Source organism: Macrobrachium nipponense, chromosome 9 (assembly GCF_015104395.2).
Source record: "Macrobrachium nipponense isolate FS-2020 chromosome 9, ASM1510439v2, whole genome shotgun sequence".
Taxonomy (NCBI): domain Eukaryota; kingdom Metazoa; phylum Arthropoda; class Malacostraca; order Decapoda; family Palaemonidae; genus Macrobrachium; species Macrobrachium nipponense.
This window is the reverse complement of record NC_061110.1, coordinates 69,206,491-69,226,670: the sequence shown is the minus strand read 5'-3', so window position 1 is coordinate 69,226,670 and position 20,180 is coordinate 69,206,491. Positions and strand designations below refer to the sequence as shown.

Below are 20,180 nucleotides of genomic sequence, written 5' to 3'. Positions count from 1 at the left end.
TTGTGTAAGTATTTTGGATATAAGTGAAGTAATGAGAGAAGGTATATTTTTCTAATAACATTTGTAAATTAACATCATAGTTCTTTGTGTACGGACTGGTGACTCTCCTTGTTGGTAAATCTATTGCCCACTAACATCGGGCCAGAGAACCTGTTCCTAAACAGTCGCCAAAGAAGCTTCGCGACATTTTTTTGGTCTTTCGAACGACAGATAGATTTAAGTAGCCAGTTCCCGAGCAATGACGAACGAGTTATGGTGTTTAATGTACTTTTGTTAGGACACTCATAATTACCTTCGCACCTCCAGCCGATCGAGGGGGTGGAAATTGAGATTCACTGCAGAAGATGCCTGGTCTGCAGTGAAGTACTCACAGTCACGGTCGCGTGGTGGAAACTGACATTCAGGTGGACGACCCTCAGACCCGACTTACTCTCACGTCTTATCTCAAGCTAAGGTTTTTAGTGAAGAGAGAGCGATTGAGCTTGTAATTGCGTTTTTATAGCACTGCCACAACAACATCAAATAACTGTTTGTGGTGCAGAAAAATTAAGTGAAATAATAAATCGATTCAAAAACATTTGCGAAATTTAGAACCATCGCATTTCAGCCGCCACTGGGGAAAATTGGAGGGAAAGTTAAGGCCTCAAGGTGAAGCTCTTTATCAGGAAAAAACTGTGTATTAATTTTTTTTCGCGACAGTTTCATACAGCGTTATACGCTTTGCCTTCAGAAAAGGAAACTTCGACTCATTTCTTACTTATTTTGTTATCCCTTTAACTTTTAACAACTTTCATCCAAAGTATGTCCTGGTTTATGTTATATCTATATAATTCGTATTATGACTTTATATTGAACATTTTATCATAATCATGCATGTTCATGCCTCTTTACATAGGTATGCAGGCACAAAACCTTTGTGCTGGTTTGCTAAGATTTTCTCTATATATTCTATGGGGCGATTATTATAATTTTCTCATTTAGAGCATAGTTTTTCTCTTGTCCATCTTATTGCAATACCGGTATCTTCTTGTAATGAAAGTTTCCACGGAATTTTGGAGCTAAGCTACTATTTTCCAGTTTTCTTGGTATCATCATAATTGGTCCTCCCATGTGTTGATAAATTCAAAAACTAAAGGTAAGGGCTAGATTATGTCCAACAAATTAGTTTAAAAGTTACTTTTATGATAAATGAAAGAAACCAGAGGACAGTAGCTTTCTAACACAGACCAAGTTGAAATATTAAAAATTTACTTCATTATGAATTTACTGCAATATTTCCAATAAAAATGTCTTGTTGAACGAATTAACCTTAAAATCATTGATCCCAATAATGAAATTTTTACAATCAAAATTATACATTATCACACAAAAACAACGCAATAAAAACCAATTTTTTTTCACCCGGTTTATCGTTTGTACAAATTATAAGAGAGATTTCAATTATATTAGAGGTTACCGAAATGACCTATTCATACACTTTACACTACCCCAAACGCACCGGATCCTCATGAAAGAACTGGGATGGACACCTTCATTCCTTCATACCGTGTACTGCAGATTGCCAACTTGTGTCCAAAACAAAGGGGAAAAATTCATACGTAAGTATAATATCGGTGTATATAGTTTCATGCATCATAACTAATGATAATTGTGACTTATCCGGCATCTTTCTTTTATGGGTTCCCTTCTGAGATAATCAAGTGAGAGATGCCAGTTAAATATTGATAGAACACTACATTATTTAAAGCAAAAACAAAGTACTTGAAAATTGAAAACAACGACCTTTTTGGTGATTCAGGTGTAGCCGATACATAGAAATGTGGCCTCCGGTATGGAAGTTGCACAAGATAATCGTGGGCAGAAGTGGCGTCTTCATTTTACAGTCGCCACACCAAGCATGGAAAATTTTTTCCACACTTTCTAGAGGTCTATCATGGTTAAATATGTTAGTTTCTTATATCGTGTGATTCATTTACCTATATTGTGAGTTATTTGTATAGTTATAGATATGCTCATGTAATAATGAATACATAAAGAAACACCAAAGAATGGTTATTTGGTGCCAATTTATGAAGCAGGAGGTTGATCAAGCGATGTCTTAATTGATACTGAGAATGCAGGCAATAACAAAGTTAAACAAACACAGGCACAGCTTTAGGTTAACTTGATAAGGGAAGGTTTTTGCAAAATGACACTGTAAATGCATCTAATGTTTAGATCCATATTGTAGTCTCATTATCATTGTATTATCATTGAATGCTGAAGCGTGGGAAAGAAGTTGAAGCATATAAAGAGACCGATATAAGGATAAACATTCAAGTTTTCATGTTAAATATGTTTACTACAGTAAATTATCTATAAACAGTACCTACAGGAAAGCATATATGCTCTATATCCGTTACATTTTACCGATAGTCGAATGCATATAAATTTGGGAACGTGGAAACAATGGTGTGGAAGTATGGCACATTGTTGATTAAATTATGTATTTTATGCATAAGTAATCTAGCACATCAACTTCAGATATTTTCCACGTGTAATTCATGTTTCTGGTACAAAATCATACTTATCTTAGTGTATTTCAAAAAGAACGAAAGTCTGCCGGCATGGAAGTCTGCCGGCATGGGCCATGGGGCAACATTTCTATCTGCAGGCCATGGTCTACTCCGTACTTCAGGGTTGAGCTGCAGTGATGCCAAAGCGCGGAGAAATGACCAAAAGTGCGAAGAGGATTCGAGGGGGAGGCATTGAATGCAGAGCTGAGGTCTGCACTCCTCACTTATGCGGCGCTGTAGGTCCGCATAGTATTTTATGCTTTTAAAACTTTTTTCATGAAAATAAAAAATGATTGAAATTATATAATATTTTTGAAAATACTAATATTTTTGAAAAATTAACCATTTTTTTTCAATATTATTAAGAACCGATTTTGTCAACAGCAGATGACGTAACCCAATGCATTCATCCTTTAGGTCCACCAATCTTCAATTTGCCTTTGTAATTATATATATAGGTTAGTAAAATTTGGTTAATTTGTGAAATCTGACTTTAATAAATGTAAACTCAGTCATGTTGCAACGAGTTTTTATTTTTATATTTTTTGAGAAAACAACTGCAAATATGTATTAGGCAATTTCAATAGTTGAAGTGATTCAACTGATTATAACCGAATAAGTTTCGATATCACTATGCTAGAAAGTGGTGTATTATAATCGTGGATTTTCTTTATATTAATGTAGCTTATTGATAAAAAAGGACCAATTATGATGTGCTCTTTTCCAATTTTTTGAAACTCAGCCTTGAATAGGGCATTCGTTTGGCTTAGGATTGGCACAGGTATACCATAAATCATGCATAATATGCTGTCCATTCTCTTGGGGAAATATCTCATTTCAAAATATCCGGATCATAAAAGGCGGCATATAGACCTACATGTTTCATATCGTTTTTGTCAGTTTACAATGTTTATGGCATTGATTTTAAGCCTAGACCTATGTTATATATTAGGTTGTTTATTATCATTAATACTTCGGCAAACATTTGATTTAACATACAGCATATTACCTAAAGTGACAAACGTGGCTTTAAAAAGAAAAGAAAGAATAAACTAATTATGAATATCGAAGGATTTATGGAGCTTGTCAACTTACTCTGTGGGGATAGCAAAGAAATGAATGCAAAACCAACCGTTTTCAGTAAAGAAATAAATATAAAATAGTAATCACACACACACACACACACACACACACACACACACACACACACACACACACACACACACATATATATATATATATATATATATATATATATATATATATAATATATATATATATATATCGAATGTAATTAACCAGCTTCAAGACTGAACATTGTCCGCGTATCTCGTTCGATTCTAAATTTTACTATCATTTAGGTTACGTAATGTTTCAAAATATATGAAGCACCTGAATTTCGGAAAGGGGAAAATCTAACTCTAAAAAGGTTTAATTAGTAAACCCAACTCATATACTGGAAAAGATACGGTTAATATAATATAACCAGGATGACTATTTCGTCTAGTTAGTGTAGCAACATAACATTGCTTGGCAATTAACACTACACCCCCCCGTGCGGAGCTAGTTTCTCGGTGACGTGCGGACTTTGCGGCAACCCTGATGAGCGTCACGTACAAAAAGCTCGACTGGAAAGTATCCATGCGGCCGCTACTGATCGCATTCGGTGTCGTTTTTATTATAGTTTGTGAATTTTGTGTTTCCCCGCAGTTTTCGGTTGTTAGTGTGGAGGAATCTTCGGGTCATCATAGCCTACTGGTATTGGAGCCTTTTCAGGTGAGTGGCGGGCTCCATTTGTCTTAATGAGTGATGCAAGTTGCAAGGTGTAGCTATCCTAGCCTTACCTACCCAGAACGTCTCCCTGTTTAACAAGTTGACGCATTTTTTTTTTTTTTTTTTTTGCATCGACAGAAATGTACCAATTAATCTATCAGCTTTAATATTTAGCTGTAGGGTAGGCTGTGTATAGTCATTACAGTGATCATTGATCATAAATACTTGGTAGAATTACCATACCTATAGGTACTACTTTGTAACTAGAATTTGGCAACTAGGTAGGCCTATGGAGGGTAAGGTGCGTGGTAGATCTAGGTAATAACTTCGCGTTGGGTATTTCTTTGGAAATTACAGTTTCCTAGGTAGTAAATCCAAGCCGAGTAGCCTATCTACCTATATCCTCGGCGAAGCAGTTGGCCTGTTTGGTTAATCGAAGTAGCTATAGTAATCGAGGACTGTAATTAGCCTAACCCCCAGGGGCTAGTACTAAACACGGCGAAATACATTGGACGCCCCAATCCCTAGTGGCTGCCGTATTCGCAGGACCGTCCTTTGTAGTCCGTATGGAGTTATTGTCTAGAATTACCTCAAATTGTTGTACTAGGGTAGAACATCACGGCAGGCCAACCCTCATCACGGTGGACGGGTCTTATTCACTCGATATTTAATTGGTGAAACAAGAATACAATTGCAACTCTAAGCATACCATTTAAAAGACTGAAGTTTCGTCAACATAATGTGATATATGAAAGCCCCATACGAAACTAAAATAAGCATTGTGAGCACTTCGAAAAATATATGTTTTCAAGGCAGTTTTGAAATCCAATATGGCGGCTACGTTTTGCATGGACGGTTCTCATCAGTGACGGCCACCATCTTTCCCCAGCCTTCCCAGCACTCATTTGAACAATGTTAGCGTATATATGTAACGTTTATTGATCTTACTCAAGATTGCAGTTGTAATCAGCACAATAAAACAACATTTGGTAAAATTACAGTTTCAACCATTATGGGAAAATGGAATAATAATATATATTTGTTGCATCAGAAATAATGTAGTTCCAACGGATTTAACATTTATTTCGACTGCAAACCATCCGATTTAGAGCTTTACTATGTAATTGGAGTTAAAAAAACGAGTTTTTCCAGAAAAAAGGTTAAATGTGTCCGGAGAAGGCCGCACCCGTTTTTCAGTATTAACGACGAAAAACGGCAAAAAACGACCAGATTGGTGTTGCACATCGCATAGAAACATGAGGAAATGAATAAAAAAGAAACTAAAAGTTACTCTTACACACAAAATCTAAGCATAAACCTATTACTTCAATTATGGGGGATCCCAGTGGGAAGCGGGGTTTTTGGGTGGGGGGAGGAGGAGAAAAGTGATTTTCGGGGCACTACCGAACGTAATACAACCACCTAACCTTACCTAGGGCCCTGTACCCCTACCTAGGCCTAGCGGGGGGGGGGCTCCGCCCCCCCTGCGACCCCCCCTTAAGACCACTACCTAACATCCATCAAACCAAATCCAAAGTGATGATACTGCTGTATACATCGTTATACTACCACCATTATAATATACTCTATAAATTAATGAAGCTTACCTTAAACTGTTGGTTGATAAAGATGTGCTGCTGCTTTGAAGAAAACGTGAAGCCGTTGCAAGGTTCCCTGACATGCAACTTAAAAGTAGGAAGTGGCCAGGTACCCGACGACCACATTGCACTGCAAACAATCGGTAGGAAATCGAAGGTCTGTCAAAATTAATGCCAGAAGGGCCAGCCACTGTCTCTCCCATAGGTACAGGAAGACAAAATGCCGTTTTTTGCTTCATTATTCGAGTATTCAGTCAAACAAGGATACCAGTGGACACTGGACAGGTAACTTTTTTACTCTGCTGAAATGCTGGTGAAACTTAGTTTTCGACTAAAGTCGTTCGTAATTGGTTATGAAACCCATGACGTCATAACGATGTCACACATCTCAGCCAATAATGAGTAACTGGAACTGCTTTTGTTTGCGTAAGAAAGTAAGTTAGAGGGCTCATTAAAAGTAAACATTACCGTAGAGGAAACACCTCTCCCGACTTAGGAAAAATTCGAGGTAAAAACTTAATATTTTTTTTTCTCTGTAAGTATGCATTAGCGACAATAATGTATTGAGAAGAAGTGTTTTGTTATCACGTGCTTTACTCGGGAAAAATTATCAATATAATAGATTTCCCATAATGGTTGAAACTGTAATAATACCCAACATTTTGTTGCCTATATTAGTGAAAGTATGAAACTTGTTATTCCCGGGGTTATGGTTGGAACTGAATTCATTCTTACCTTGTAATCGGTGGTTTTATCCTTACTGCCATCACAACTGAAACTCCACAGTGCTTATTTGATTGTAATTATACACATTTTGGTCTTAATTCACTCCACAGTGCACTTGAACCACGCTGTGGTTCCTGGTTCCTAAGCACTCACTCCGCAAACACAGTTACGAGCAGCAGACGACAACACTGATTATGAGATGCAAAGCTTTTATTCCCTTAATTGTTTACTTTACTCAATATTTAGTTTAACTTTACTTCAAAATGTTTATTTAATTCATGTCTATTATCCCTTTTTTGCAACCAAATTAACCCCCAAAAATTACAAATGTTTCGGATGTATACTTACGAGGAGACGACGTGAGGAAAAATGACTCATCGTTGCCAATCTAGTGGAGCGTCATACATACGCCGATGCATTTACAAACTGTTTCGATGAATTCTAGTTGTCATAGTAATGCAGTAATGATAAAATTGCTGTAATATGTAGGTATATATAATACAAATAGATACGCTAATTTCACTTATTTCCCCGGTTTTGTGTAAGTCTTATACCTAGTTTGGAGGGTAAACACATACCAATTGACAACACTGATAAACAATTGAAGAGCGCAAAACGCCGCAAAGAATGCCGTAGTCCCCTTGAATAAGTGCTGGTAAGAGGTTGGTTTACGATTGTTGTGATGAAAGTGCCCCAGCGTCTATGGGTACAAGTGGTGTGCAGATTTAGCACAGGAAATGGGAAGTTTGTTGACACAAGCGACTCCGTAAACATGAAGATGGCGTCAATCTTCGAAACATTTTTAGTTGTAAGTAAAAATTTCTAAAGCGTTTTGGTGAGATTTCCACTGCCGTAGCCACCCTTTTCACTACCTTCTGTTTAAATCTTAAAATTTGGCCGTAATTTCTAACTTTGGAGAAAATACTTACTTCGAAAGGAGAGTAGAGGTCTTTAGCTCCGTTTCTCACCAACAACAAGTCGCGACTGATGCCCATCTCCGGTGTCAGGACGCGTTATAATGTAATTTTTCGGAGGGTGGCAAGCGTTGAATGTAGGTGGCCTGTTTGGCCTGCTGTGATGTTTTACCCTAGGTAGGATAAGTTAGGTCGTATACTAGGCCTAGCTACTCTCTGAAATGCCAACTAGCCTAGTACTAGCTACAGTGAAGGGTTAGTCTAGGCCAGACCATTCAACCCCCTTCCGTCTACATTGGCCCCTTGAGTGTACTGGAAAGAAGGGCTTCCCCTCCCTTGGATCCCCTTGTGAGTGTTTAGGGTAAAAAACCGCAGGGTACAGGAGTGGACCATGTACGATCAATGTGAAGAATCCCAAAAAAAGTACATTATAACGCGTCCTGACATCGGAGATGGGCATCAGTCGCGACTTTGTTGTTGGTGAGAAACTGAGCTAAAGACCTCTACTCTCCTTTCGAAATAAGTATTTTATCCAAAGTTAGAAATTAAGGCCAAATTTTAAGATTTAAACAGAGGGTAGTGAAAAGGGTGTCCACGGCAGTGGAAATCTCACCAAAATGCGTTCAACATTTTTACTTACAACTCGAAATATTTAGAAGATTGACGCCATCTCGATGTTTACGGAGTCGCTTGTGTCAATAAACTAACCATTTCCTGTGATAAATCCGCACACCACTTGTACCCACAGATGCTGGGGCACTTTCATCACAACAATCTGAAAACTGTCCCTCACCAGCTTAGTTTGTTAGTAAACAACTGTTTTGGTAGAAGACGACGACGAAGCGTGCACTTCGATAATTTTTTTAATAAATAGTAAAACATCAATATTTTACATATTTATGATGATTAATTTGAAAATATTCGTTATTGAAAAAGTAACTCGATTCTGACTCAAATTTAAGTAATTATTTGTTCCGACACAAATACAAACCCTCGGTCCTTTAACAATAGGAAGTAGCTAGCGGCAGCTGGAACGGTCGTAAGCTTCGAACAAGGGGAGAACGGTAGTTAACTGCTTGTCCGACAGTGTGCGCGCCCGCGCGCCTGAGAGGTGAAGAATCACTTTTGCTTTCGGCCGCGGGTGTGAAGGATTGTGGTTTCGTCATCGCTCTTCTGCCCTTCATCCGTCTTATCGTTGTATTGTTTGGTATAATGGTTTGTTTGACTTGAAAATGAAACTGTAAGTACACTGTTTTCATTATCATTACTTAATTATGAGCCAACATGGAGCTATCGCCGTAGATGCGGCAGTTTCCGCTCTTTTCATTAAATTGATACCCTTGAATTATGTCTCGGTGCCGAGGGCGGGCGCGCTCAACGCCGAGATCATGTATTTTGGGTGAAAGTGTGTAATTGCAAAAATGTAAGTACCTCTTTTTTTCATTATATTTTTGCCCTGTGCGTTCGTGCTGAGAGCGTGAATGCGCTCGGCACGAGCCTCTTATTTTGTATGAATAGAATGCAGTAAAAGTGGATTCGCAATTGCAGTATTCTTTTTCCTTTTCATTTATTTAATTGCATCAATTTTAATTTTGGATCAATTTCCGTTCTTACCTGGGAATTGATCCTTACGATTTATTTCTGTGAAAGTGAAATCGCAAGTGCGTATTGTTTTGTTGATTTTCATATATATTTTTATGATAGCATCATATTATATTGGAATCAAGTTTTCTGCTCTTACCTAGGAATTGATCCTTCCCCCTTTAAGTTTCTATGAAGTGAATCCGCAAGTGCAGTTATTCTGTTTCATTTTCATATTACTTTTCACTGCTGTGCCGGGGTAGGGGAAGCGAAGGTCTGCCAGGAAGTCGTCGGAAAGCTCTCCCGCGACTCCCTTGGTATCCGATTCTTCGTCTTCTTTCCTGTCCCCCGCTCAGCTTCCTCGTTGTATTTTGTATTTGGGGTCATCCTTGCGTTTGGGGTGGGGCATGTCTCCCCCCCGTGCGTGAGGGAACCCCTCTTACTATCTGTCTGTGCTACCGCAGGTGCTACATCCGTGGGAGAGACGACCTTGGACAGGTATGGACCCACTGCGGCGGCAGGGCGTGCCTAGCATCCCACGGGCTGCTGCAGCGTCTAGCGAGGTTGGGGCGGTGACCCATGGAGAGGTCTCCACTACTACCATCCACGGCCGCTTATGCTGCTCCCCCCCGCCTGGTCTACCATCCCATGCTGGTGCCGGTGACGCCGTCTGCCGCTATACTAGGGCCGGTCGCCGCCGTATCGTGGGGGGTATGCCGCCGCCGCCTTTGTTCTTCGTGTTTGCCTGCTCCAGACTTACCTTCCGCTGTTCCAGCAGCTTGCCCCTGGACCGGCTGCAGTACCCAGGTTCCCGCTGGCTGCCGATGATTCTACGAAGCGATGGGTGGGCCTGCCGTACCTGCCGCTGATGTGGTTCCCGCTGCTGGCTTGGCTGTCCCTTCTGGGTCTACCGCTGCCGCTGTTCCTGCCGCTCCTGAGCTGGTTGCTGTACCTGTCGCTCCTGGCTCCTGCGCCTGTCCGTGCTGGTCCTGCCCACGGTGTGTTCCCCACCCCCAGTCCCAGGTCCTTCCGGACAGGTGCAGTCGGGCCGTATTGCTTCGGCAATAGCCCGGGCTCCGGCCAGGATGGAGGACCTGACGACTGTCCTGCGTGAGCTGATGAGAAGAGGAAGAAGAAGAAGGAAAGGGGTGTCATCTTCGTCTTCGTCTGCTTCTTCCCCTTCGACTTCTAAGGCCCATAAGCCGAAGAAGAAGGAGGCTGCCTCCCCCCCTAAGAAGTCTCCTTCGGGAACTTCTAAGGGCCCGTCCCACTGGGGGGTCCTTCTGCTGGTCCTTCCTGCTCCTCGGGCGGGGCCAGCGGGGTCTCCCCTTCCGTAAGGAAGAGATAGACGGGGACCAGAGGAGTACCGGTTAGCACTGGTACTTGACCTTTCCTCGCCCTGGTGCTAGCCCGGCGATGCTGCTGACCTCCATGTTTCCGGCTCGCTCTCGTTCGCGAGGAGATCCCGGAAGTGTACGCTCTCCCTCGGGAGACCGTGCAGCCAAAGTTTCGGCGCCAGAGTTCGCTCGGTGCCAAGACCGCGGCACGGAGCAGAAGGCTGGTGAGAGCCGCTCAGGTGACTCTCGCCAGGCCAGCGGCCACTCTCGCAGCGACCAGTTTGGTAACCCGGGTTTCCCCCCTAAGAAGGCTCCTTCGGGAACTTCTAAGGGTTTGTTCCACTCCCGTGGGACGGGGGGTTCTGCCGGTCCTCATGCTCTTTAGGGAACAGGGCCCATCTCCCCTTCCGCAAGGAAGAAGAAGACGGGGACCAGAGGCGTACCGACTACCACCGGTACTTCCTCGCCTGGTGTTTGCGGCGCTGCCGCTACGCCAGGTTCCGGCTCAGTCTCTCGTTCGCGAGAAGTTCTGAGTATACTATCTCCCGTGGGAGAGCGTATAGCCAAAATTTTGGCGCCAGAGTTCGCTCGGCGCCAGGACCGTGGCACGGAGCAGAAGCTGGTGAGAGCCGCTCATGTGACTCTCGCCAGGCCAGCGGCCGCTCTCGCAGCGACCAGCTGGTAACCCTGGTAGACGTGACTGTCTCTGACCAGCCACGGGCTGAGGCTGGGAAAAGGTTTCCCCCTCCCGATCGTTGGTGCCAGCCTCGGCTGGTACCAGCGGTATGACGCGCCGCGAGGACACGCACCGGTCTCACCGCGACAGTGGTCTCTGCAGGTCTCCTGCCCGCCGCTCCCCCCGGGGCCGGGCGGATAGGGGGACCAGCAGCAGCTCCTCTGCACACGAGATCGGGGCCGCTGTTCTCGGTCCAGCCGTTTCCCTGGGAAACGGCTCGACTAGGCCTGCAAGTTGGCGATTGCCTGCAGCCCTCCAAGCCCGCTGGTTCTGCCAGTGAGCGAAAGAGGAGCGTCATGTCTTCCTCTCCCGTGCCTGCAACTTCCTCGGTTTGCTACCAGGAAGAGCGAGGTCACAGCGGGTGATGATTGTGAGGCGCATGCCTTGCACGATCCCGTCACGACGCCGTAAGTACCAGGTACGATCTTCGGACCGACCAGGACGTACGCGCAAGTGGCAGGAGGAATCCGAGAGGGTCTATCGCAGTTCCTCCTCCTTAAGGGGGAGGTTCTCGGAATGCTCTTGTTCGAGGGGCTTGACGGTCCTACTCTGCAAGATGCTCTGCAAGACTTCCGAGATCCAGAGGAACTTTGTCGAGGTTATGGCGCTGATTCGTCAGCGCAACGACCTCGGGGAAGGATCGCCGCTCCCACCAGCAGAGCCCACGTCTCGGCTCGAGTCGTTTTGGGGCCCGAGAGGGAACCCAAACCGACGGTGGGTCTGCCGCGATCGGAGCTTGCTGATTCTGTCTTGAACCAGAGTCTCTCGTCTCGGAGAAGGCTCTCTCAGATCTGGCCGGTCGAACAAGCTACTTCCACCTCCTCTACTGCGACAGTGGTGTTTCTACGTGTCTTCGGACACAGTATTTAAATACTCCTTCGGTCCTCCTGAGAGGTTTCGACCTCGATGAGGACTGGAATGAGTCGGAGGACGGTATCGGCTCTCTCCTGTCAGGTGTCGATCAGCCCCACCCAGACAACGTTCACAGTGGCAAGCAGACCCTTACCTACAGGGCGAGTTCGTAACCCTCCCCCTCGGGAAAAACGTTTTTCTCCTGACGATACGTTTTCCCAGACTCTGAGAGGCCATCGCCGCAAGGCGATGGCTGTTCCTACTCTTCTCCAACTGCTAGTTCCACTGGGAAGGCGAGAGAGTATCCAATTCCTCCCCATTCCCTCTTTCCTTACGGCTACGAGGGAAATGGGAGGGATCCTACAGAGATTTCTCTGTAGGATCCCACGTTGGGGGACTGCGCTCCCGGGGGGACCTTCAGGTCCTACCTGACGTAAGCCCGGTCGTTGAGGAGGGATCCTGCCCCATCCTCGATTTCTACGGGAATCGAAGAGGGACCACCAAGCCGATATCGTTTAACGAATTCGGTGGGGGTTTCGCAGAGTGCTTAGAATTCTACGGAATTTTTAGCGCATTCAGAGTGTTCGAGTTTTTTACGATCTCCAAACACTTAGGCGAGACCACGGTCCAAAGTGAGCGAGACGAGAATTCCCGATAATTGTTACGCGATAATCGGGAACCTCGCCTATGCTCGAATTCCTGGAATTTCTAGCATTGGGAAGAAGACTGCTGCTGAAAGAAGAGTATCTCACAGTAGGCGACCAACCTGGAATAGAGAAGAACGGACGGGAACATCCAGTTTGGCTTGAACTATCGTCTTCGGTATTCTGTTCACCATTGAAGCTTTCCTTCGAGGAAGACTTCTTCACTCTCTTTGATAGAGATCGAAGGTAGTCGATCTCCAATCCTTATTTTGTTTTCTTGAAGGAAAAGAATTTAGGATGGAGATCGTTGTTCAGAATCTTACAAATATACTAGTACGTATATTAACCTCGCGACATGATTCTGCTAAGCAGTTGAATTGTTCGAGGGGTAGGCGCATATCCTAGTTACTCTACGGATTGCGACTTAGACGAGGAGTATTCTAATTGAACTGCAACTCGGGGTTGCCTGCAACCTCCCAGGAGTTTCCAGTTTCAATTTTATATACTTATGGTTTTGTCACGACAACACCATTTCAGCTTTTGTATTTACCGAAATTCGTTTCGCCTAAATATAATTGCTCGAGCATATCTTTTTATGCTCGGTGGTTCTAGCCGAACGCATTCCTTCGTGGAATGGATTACTTGGCAACTCAGGATGACGAGTCAGCGACAGCTACTGCGTATTGAATTGCCCGAGGCAACTCGGTACCAGCTGCCGCTTCGAGATGCAGAGTTGGTTATGTCTTTCTCCCCTGCTTTGATTGAATACCAACCGTATATCTGCCCAACAATCACAGACTTAAGTCTCTGATTAACGGGGATTCTCGCATACATGAATGACCATCTACTGCTGTGACGCTCGAATTCATCGCCTTCAGTATTGCGAGAATTTACAACAGAGATATCTCTTCGACTTTCATCTTTCTGTTTACCGCACGGTAACAGAATTCTGTAATAGTCTCTTGCTGCATCGCACTGCGATAATGCGAATGATTTTTGCGGAATCTGAGTTTGTCCTCAAAATATCTCTTATTCGGAGGTGTGCAATTGTTCATTGTTCACCCCGGATTAGCAGATGTATTAAAAGGCATCGCCTACTCCCACACCTGCCAGCTCTATTTCCAAACGTTCAGCCCATGAGAAGCAGTTCTTCAGGTGGCTCTCCCCTGTGTTTTCATTACTGAAGAACGCCCCGCTTTCATTGCAACTACGACTTCTCACCGGACAGCAATGAAATAGCGGTTAGCATTTTCAGTCATTTGTAAGCACAGGTTCAGAATCTTGAGATTCCTTCTCTCGATTCAGCTGGAAGACGTAGGTTGCATTCATTGCCTACCTTCGTCTTCAACGTCACATACTGTTGTTTCTCCTTAGCTGAGATTCAACTACTATGAGAGTGTCTTGCCTTCAGGGACCTAGGTCTCTAGACGGCAATTGACTTTCGCCTTTTGAGCATATGCCTTAAGAGAATCATCACCTCGCCGTCCGGCATTGGTGACAAACAAATACATTATTTGTTTGGTCTCTCGGCATAACTCTTTAAAAGGCGAAGGTAAGGCGAAGGTCACGTGACTTACTCGGATGCTTGGACAACTTGCCTCACTTCCGATACCGAACCAGTCAGTCGGCAGCTGTCAGAGCGCCCGAGTCAGTTACGAACTACGCTGTGGACTTAGTTCGGTTGTTATGGAGCAATCATTACTTCGTCTTAATAGCTTGTCACAGTACCCATACCATCGACACCCACCATGGAGTGTCGGTGTCCTATCCACTACCGAGAACTTCGCTGCATGGGGTATAGGAGGATGCGAGAGACTCGTGGCAAACGGACAGACCAGTATGGGTACTGGACATCACCGAAGTCGAGAAGAGGGATAGGTCATGCGACTATTCCCTTCTTTTCCTCTGAGGAAACTGCATGACTTTTCCTGCGAAGTCAAGCATCCAGGGGATGGGGATCCGTGACGCTCAATTTCGTACCGAACTTCGTAGCGAAGACTCAGAACCTTTTGGTCCCTGACGATCGGTTCGAGTCATTCACAATCCCCTCCCTAATGGACTTCACCGCCTTCGATGCGAAGGAAATGCTGCTTTGTCCGCAAGAACTTCTTCGTGGCGCAGGTACTGAAGGCAGGGGTCTGCCAGACCACATGCACCTCCTTCTACCTTCGGGATATTGCCCACCCCAGAGGTCTTGGATCTTTTTCCTTGGGACCCGTGGTGGCTGCTACAAACGTTGTGTAGCGAACCCAGACCCTCGCAGGCTGAACAGCATCGAGTCCTGGTGTGACTGTAAGAATGGATGAGTGAATGAGAGTGTGACTGGCTCCTCTTCCCATCTTTTTCTTCCCCTCTACCTGTGGGTAGAGGGACACGGTCGTCACCCTGCTGGATAAGGACGAGATGCAGGTGAGCTACTCAACAGAGCCCCCATCCTATCCCTTCCACTAGGGATAGGAGCATATATCCACCACTTCCTCCAACAAGGGGGAGGAAGTGATGCCAGTTTGAGGACAAACCCATACTTTATTGTTGCCTTTTTGCAAACAGGAACAAGTTCTTGCTTGCTGGTACGAAGAGATATGCTTGCCTCTCTCTTAGTACTTGGCCCAGAGGTCTGACTGTTGATCCTGCGGTGCACACCCCGATCAATCGGAGAGGTGAGGCTTGGACCCCCTCCCTCGCTCTTACAACCAGGGAGGCTTTCCAAGGTTGGGACGACCAGTTTGTTCACCAAAAAGACTCAGATTCCTCCCACCAAGAAGAGTCTTCCTATTGTTAAAAGGACCGAGGGTTGTATTCGTGTCGGAACAAATGGCAATTTGTCGAAAATTGCTTTTTTCCTAACTATACAAACCTGAGGTCCTTTACATATAGTCCCACCTCATGCCACCCCTCACTCTGCATTATTTTGCATGGGCCTATAGCAAAAGTGATTCTTCACCTCTCAGGCGCGCGCACTGTCGGACAAGCAGTTAACTACCGTTCTCCCCTTGTTCGAAGCTTACGACCGTTCCAGCTGCCGCTAGCTACTTCCTATTGTTAAAGGACCTCGGGTTTGTATAGTTAGGAAAAATGCAATTTTCGACAAATTGCCATCTTTTGTAATTAGAATGTTCTTTTAAGTTCTGTACTATTATGACGTCACGACATCTTGACTTTCGTACCTATTGTAAATAATTGCTTTACTCAACTTTCTTGCAGAACAGTTTACCAGTTATTCATGCAGATTATCAGCTCTTCATGTAATTGTTATAATCGTAATGCGCATATATATCTTTATTAGTAGTATTTACTTTTTGGATATATGAAGATGTTTTACTGCCGGATTATCGCCGTAGTGTGACGCAATCGTTTTTGGTCCCTGGGCCTCTGTTTTTGTACCAGAACTTCCCTGCCAGATATATAATTAGCTTATGTCTCTGACGTCACGACAGAAAATTCAAAACTCGCGGCACACGCTACAGGTAGGTCAGGTGATTTACATTACCCGCCGCTGGGTGGCGGGTGTAAGAACCAGTCCCCCTTTCTTGTCAGATTTTTTTCTGTCGCCGGCTGGACAACACCTGTTGTTCAGTCATTAAGATAGTTAGATTCTTTCTCGTTGCCGATGAATTGGATTTTGGTGAAGTACCTTTTGTTTGTTGGCTTGGCTTACGCTTTTGGATTTTCTTTTGGATTGTTCTTTGAGTTAATAATCATGGATGATTCTGAGGTTAAGAAACCTTCTTTATTTAGAGTTTGCTCAGTGAGTGACTGTAAAGTGAGGCTTCCAAAGGCTGCTTTGGATCCTCACTCCTTATGTATGGTTTGTAGGGGGAATGATTGCTCTTTTGTTAACCCTTGTAAAGAGTGCGAGAGTTTAGATGAAGATGGATGGAAGGCTCTTTCTACTTATTTAAGGAAGTTGGAGAAGGATAGGGCGCGTAAGGCTTCTTCAAGGAGCTCAAGTAGATCTAGAGTCAGTGAAATGGATGTTGAGAACCCTGTAGCAGAAGTAGTTCCTTCTCTTGTTTCAGCCCCTGCACCCAGCTTTGAACCCGAAGATTCGTTTTCGGAAGTTGCTTCCGGGAGAGCCTCGATCAGGAGTAAGGAGAGCTTCGCTCGCTCTCGACAAGGTAAGAGTGATAGTGCAAGTGATCAGTGCAGTGCCCCTAGTGCAGTGGAGGGTGCGTCTGACCAGCTCACTAACGCTTCCAGGCCTAGACCTCTTCCAGACTCCCAGACCCAGTGGAGGAGGAAAGTCGAAAGCCGCAGGAAGGTTAGGGAGAACCCCCACCGGTCAGGCTTCCCCTCGGCAGATCCTGTTGCTCGTTCCCAGGCTGCCTTGGATCGAGCCAAGAAGGAGTTATTGCGCCAGTGCTTCTCGTCATTTTTGTCGCCTTCTCCTAAGCGTAGATGGAGCGCCTCGGAGTCGTCTCGCCCTCTCAAGAGGCCCTGGAAAGCGCCTTGCTCCCTTCCTTCCAGCCCCGAATCCTTCGCCGAAGAACCAGAAGTGGAACGCAAGAGAGCCAAGAATTCTTCTATTTACGCTTCTCCTGTTCGGTCTCGGACTACGTCTCCTGTAGAGGAATTCAAGAGGTCTCCTGCGCGCATCCTGGCGGGTCTGCAGGCGCAGATTGCGGCTTTAGCTGATTCTATTGCCGGGTCTTCTCATCGTCGGAAGGACACCTCGCTTCCGGTGAAGAAGTCTAAGAACGTCCCTTCTGCTCGCTCTCCTCCTGCTAGAGAAGTTTTTTGAGCCTCGTAGTAGGAAGTCAGAAGTGCAGGCTGAAGTTCGGGATCACTCTCCGAGTAGGCTCTCCTCTCTCCCCAGCAAGAGTATTGAGCATGTCAGGCGTAAGGAGCCTGACAGGCGCTCTCCTCAGGATTTCCGCTCCTCTTCAGTTAGGCGTCAAGACCTTGACAGACGTCAAGAGCCTCGTACTTGTCAGGAGCGAAGGAAGAGTTCTTCGCCTGGTAGCCGCTCTCCTTTTGACGGGCGCTCGGAGCCTAGTAGGCGCCAGTGGAAGCATTCCTCTCTGTTGGATTACTCCCGATTGGATAGGCGCTCAGAGCCTTGTAAGCGCCGTGCTTCGGACAGGGACTCCTCCGTGGAAGTTTTCTCTCCCCGTGGCAGGCGTCAAGACCCTGGTAGGGGTTTTGAGTCTGACAGGTGCCAAGAGCCTGGCAGGCGTATTGAGGATGGCAGGCGCCAAGAGCCTAGCAGGCGCAGAGAGCCTGATACGCGCTCTCCCTTGTCCAGGCGCTCATCTGTGGACTTAGACTTTGCTTCCGACAGGCGAGCTTCCGCTAGTAGGCGCTCTCCTAGTAGGCACTCCCCAAGTAGGCGCTCTCCTAGTAGGCGCTCCCCAAGTAGGTGCTCTCCTAGTAGGCGCTCTCCAAGTAGGCGCTCTCCTAGTAGGCGCTCTCCAGGTAGGCGCTCTTCCTTGTAGGCGTTCTCCAAGTAGGCGCTCTCTCTGTAGGCGCTCTCCCTGTAAGCGCTCTCCCAGTGGGGGCTGTCCATGTAGGTCGAACTCTCCCACAGTGGACATTCTTCCAGTAGGCGCTCTCCGAGGAATAGCTCTCCTCCTGGCAGTAGAACTTCTAAACGTCATTCGTCTGAAGAGTATCTTGGGGATTCTGAGGAAGATTTGCCCAAGGATGCTTCAGTTTCGTCATACAAGAGACTGACCGACCTCCTCTTTCAAGATTTTGGCAAGTCTCTTTCGGCGGCTGCTCCTCCGTCACCTCCGTCCTTATTTTCAACGACCAATACGACTAAGAAGTCTTCAGTCGTTAAGATGAAACCGACGGTGTCGATGAAGAAGGCTCTTAAGAACTTCAACGATTGGTTGGTATCGAAGGAGGAGAAAGGGAAGACCGTATTTTCTTTTCCCCCGTCCAAACTTACAGGTAAGATGGGGTTCTGGTACGAGTCAGGAGAGCCCTTGGGTCTGACTCTTCCCTCTTCAGCAGACTCGGACTTCTCTTCGTTGGTTGATTCCGCACGTCGCTCGGCGCTTAATTCTGCGAAGACGACGTGGGGTATGAGCGAGTTAGATCACCTTCTGAAGGGAATGTTCCGAGTCTTAGAAGTTTTTAACTTTCTTGACTGGACCCTTGGAGTCATGGCTAAGAGGACTCAAGATCAAGACATTTTCACCTGAAGACCTTCACGCAGTGCTGTCTTGTATGCACAAGGCAGTGAGAGACGGATCCGGGGAGATAGCTTCCCTTTTTGGCGCAGGAGTAGTAAAGAAAAGGGCGGTTTTCTGCTCCTTTCTTACCAAGGCTGTTTCTCATGCACAGAGAGCTTCATTGTTGTATTCTCAGCTTTCTCCGCAACTCTTCCCGAAGAAAATAAATAATGACATCTCCAGCTCGTTGTCAGCTAAAGCGACGCAGGATATGCTGGCTCGCTCAGCTAGAATCCCGAAACCTTCGTTCCAACAGAAAACAAAGAAGGAAACTCAGAGTAGGCAAGAGCCCTTTCGAGGAGGCCCTTCGTCCCGCTCTCCTTCCTCCAGAGGTTCGAGACCACCTAGAAGAGGAAGGACCTTCTTTCGGTCTGTTATAGCCAAGAAATAGCTCGAGTGTCCTCCAGACAACTGTGGGTGCCAGACTTCTGAACTTTGCAGACGTCTGGGCACAAAAGGGGGCGGACAACTGGTCCCTTGCTATCATCAAGAGGGGATACCTCATTCCCTTTATCTCGAGACCACCTTTGACCACCACACCAAGGGAACTGGTGGCCAAATACAAAGACCCACTCATGAATCAAGCCCTCGCTCTAGCAGTAGAGCTGATGTTGGAGAAAGAGCAATAGAGATGGTACAGGACCCTCTTTCCGCGGGTTTCTACAACCCTCTGCTCCTAGTTCCCAAGAACTCAGGAGGATGGAGGCCGGTTCTGGACGTAAGCGCCCTGAACGTCTTTGTGAAGAAGAGGAAGTTCGCTATGGAGACGACTTCATCAGTCTTAGCAGCTCTTCGTCCCGGGGACTGGATGGTGTCACTGGACCTTCAGGACGCTTACTTCCACTTGCCGATCCATCCTTCGTCACGCAAATTTCTAAGATTCATGTGGGGAGGGAACGTTATTCAGTTCAGGGCCCTATGCTTCGGCCTTTCCACAGCCCCCCAAGTCTTCACAGGGCTGATGAAGAACGTTGCTCAGTGGCTTCATCTCGAGGAGTGAGATTTCCCTCTACTTGGACAATTGGCTAATCAGGGCCAAGTCCAAGGAGAAATGTCTGGAGGACTTACGATTAACATTGAATCTAGCAGCTCTCTGGGTTTGCTAGTGAATTTCGAGAAGTCACAGCTAATCCCCAGTCAAGATCGTATCTATCTGGGGATTCGATGATGGCTTCTCAGGTTTTTCGGGCGTATCCTTCCCCAGAGAGGATAACCCGATGTTCGGAGAAGGTAGCAACCTTTCTAGAGAAAGATGTATGCACAGCGAGGGAGTGGATGTTGGGGG

At 45.6% G+C, this 20,180-nt stretch overlaps 1 long non-coding RNA gene across 1 annotated transcript in view; it reads left to right on the top strand.

The window, feature by feature from the left end:
• The first annotated feature begins 4,158 nt into the window (after positions 1-4,158).
• Positions 4,159-20,180, top strand: part of LOC135218652 (uncharacterized) — a 401,138-nt gene continuing 385,116 nt past the window's right edge. Inside the window, exon 1 of the long non-coding RNA XR_010315373.1 lies at positions 4,159-4,331. This is a non-coding gene — a long non-coding RNA (uncharacterized LOC135218652). The remainder of the gene's footprint in view (positions 4,332-20,180) is intronic.